Consider the following 3,131-nt stretch of genomic DNA (forward strand, 5'->3'; position numbering starts at 1 on the left):
TTAGGCAGATCCATGCTGCGAGGGACTCAAAGGTAGCCACACAACCGCACGTACTTTCTTATTTGATTTAAAATTATAAGTAGTTTGATTTTGGGTTTTGTTTTTTTTTTGATGTAATAAGGCCTCTTTAAATTTTTATCTTCAATTTCGGTTTTACATGTTTGATTTATAACGACTAGCTGTAGGATGCAAGTTTTCCAAAACAATAAATGTTTTTCCAAAACACCATGTTTACTTAACAAGTTTTAAAAGCTTCCGCAATAAATAATGTGTTAAAATAAATAGTGATTTAATACAATTAACTCTTTTCTAGACGACTTACATTTTGAAAACAAACGAGACATCCTAAAATCATAGTCAAGATCACAAAGAGGTTGATTATAGAACGGGTTTTTCAACGATATCGCATTTTAACAAAAAACACTTCAATGTGACATCGCCAGATTCGACCATAAAGTCCAGTCCGGATTTGGGGTGTTACACTTTCTCAATTTCTCATAATCCTTTAGTCGCCATTCATCTAATTCATCAAGCTGCACCATTCGTTCTTCACTCATCCCCTGATTTTTATCACCTTGAAAAGGATACGATTTTAACATGTATTCATCAGTGATTTCCTGCAAAGAATGTTGAGTTGCATGATTACTAACATTATCAAAAGAACAATTATCATCTCTCTCTTTAGATACTCTCACAAATTCACATGCTTAAAAAGTAGCCTCTTCATCACCTACCCTTAGCATAAGTTCACCATTACCCACAACAATAATAGTTTTACCAGTGGCTAAAAAGAGTCGACCTAAGATCATGGGTACCTCAATATCCTCATTTAGGTCCAATACAAAAAAATCAATAGGGAATATAAATTTATCGAATTTCATAGTAAATCTTCAATAATTACCCTAAGATACTTAATTGATCTATCAGCTAATTCAATACTCATTCTAGTGGGTTTTGGTTCTCCGAGTCCAAGTTGTTTGAACAATTTATAAGGCATCAGGTTTATACTAGCACCCAAATCAACCAAAGCTTTTTCAACATTTAAGCTACCAATAAAACAATGGATAGTAAAACTCCCTGGATCTCTGAGCTTGATGGGTATTTTGTTTTAGAGAAGAGCCGAGCACTCGTCATTGATCCCCATAGTAGACAGGTCGTCTAACTTCCTTTTGTTTGTTAACAACTCCTTTAAAAATTTTGTATATTTTGGCATATATGAAAGGGATTCAATAAAAGGTAACTTAATATGCAAATTTTTAAAAATTTCAAGAAAGTTACCATATTGTTCATTGGTACGACCTTGCTTCACTTTTGTAGGATATGGAATTGGAAGTTTGTATTCTTTGATCACCAGCTTATGCTCGTTTTTGCATTACTCAACCCCATCATTTTTCTCAGCATCTTCTAGATTTAGCTTCTTTTCATGATTGACTAACACCTTTCCACTTCATACAGTGATTGCGTGGACTTGCTCTTTTGGATTGGTTTCAGTGTTACTAGGTAAACTGCCTTGTTGTCTGTTCGAAACCAATTCAGCAAGCTGACTAATCTAATTCTTAAGTCCCTTAATAGATGTCTACTGATTCTTCAAAGTTGTTTCAGAATTCTGAAATCTAGTTCCTGACACTAAAATAAATTTCATTAATATCTCTTCCATATTCGACTTCTTTTATTACTGATAACATTGATGAAAACCCAAGGCGGTTGTGATCATTCATTTCCTTAACCACTCCAAGAGAAATTTTGATGATTTTTCCATCCTAGATTATAATTGTTGCTATAGAGGTTATTTTAAGGTATAGAACAGTTACCCATAAAGTCAACTTGCTTGTGCTTCATGTTAGAATTGAAGGGTAAACATTCTAAGTTGATCATCCTTACTCTAGTCTCATCACATTACATTATCGAATTCATCTACTTATCCATACTCAAACCATCAATTTTCTTACTCAGCGCTTCCACCTTACTTTCTAACATAACAATTGCATTTATATTAAAACCATTGGCTACCTCAGTAGACTTTGTTCTCATAACTTGCCATTGATAGTTATTTAGTGTCATCTCCTCAATAAATTCTATAACTACCTTAGATGTTTTATTATTCTGTGTTTCACCAGCTTCTACATCAATTATTTGTCTAGACATGGGATTCAAACCATTGTAAAATGTTTGGACTTCAAGCCACAAGAATAACCCATGATGAGGACACCTTCTCAGGAGATCATTAAATCTCTCCCATACAACATATAATGTCTCAAGCTCAAGTTAAGCAAAAAAGGAGATGTCATTCCTCACCTTAGTTGTTTTGGCCATTGCAAAATACTTCGATAGAAACTTCTCAATCATCTAAGCCCAAGTCGTGATGGAACCCCGTATAAGTGAATTCAACCACTATTTTACCTTGCTCATCAAAGAGAATGGGAATAACTGTAAGCATATGACATCATCAAAAATGCCATTAATCTTAAATGTGATGTGTCGTATATTTTTTAAAAGTTAGCTAAATAGCATTCGAATCTTCATCTTGCAACCCATCAAACTGAACATATTGTTTTTAAGAGTTATCACACCCCAAACCTGAGTTTTTACTTGTCCTCAAGCAAAATATGCATAAACTTTTTCCCTTGTATATAACTATCTTGTACTGTTAATCTATGAAAAGAATAACATATACATCAGTTCTCAACAGTCTTTTTTCTCCAAAAACTTGGTCGAATGTCAAAGTTTTGTTTCAACAAAATGCAGAAAATTTGTCCCTAAAAATAAAATTTCCTAAGTACTCATGTATGCTTTTTGGCCATATGAAATATCTCCTAATGCACTCAGTTCATTTCTTACCTAAACTCAAGTTACTTTGTAACCTTTGCTCATAGCCTTTTCAAGTTATTTATTTGTACTTGTTTTTTCTTTTCTTTTTATTTTTTTATTTTTTTGGTTATAACATTAGGGGATTTAGCATGTCACAAAATTCTTTAACTTCATAATGACAATAGAGCATACATCGAATTACCTAGTACTCAATCATGTCACAATTTATATAAAAAATCACTCTTGAATCTAAGGCTTTTGACTAAAAGGATGGGTAAAGCAAAAACTACCTCCTTAACTACTTAGCCCATTACTACTATGGA

General features: G+C 33.0%; 1 non-coding gene across 1 annotated transcript; it reads left to right on the forward strand.

Annotated features, from left to right (window-relative positions):
* Window positions 1–2,191: 2,191 nt before the first annotated feature.
* On the forward strand, window positions 2,192–2,298 carry LOC121212818 (small nucleolar RNA R71). The gene has a single exon (XR_005908192.1). It is a non-coding gene; the product is annotated as a small nucleolar RNA R71 (small nucleolar RNA).
* The last annotated feature ends 833 nt before the right edge of the window (window positions 2,299–3,131 follow it).

This window comes from Gossypium hirsutum, chromosome A13, assembly GCF_007990345.1.
Source record: "Gossypium hirsutum isolate 1008001.06 chromosome A13, Gossypium_hirsutum_v2.1, whole genome shotgun sequence".
In the NCBI taxonomy this organism is placed as follows: Eukaryota; Viridiplantae; Streptophyta; class Magnoliopsida; order Malvales; family Malvaceae; genus Gossypium; species Gossypium hirsutum.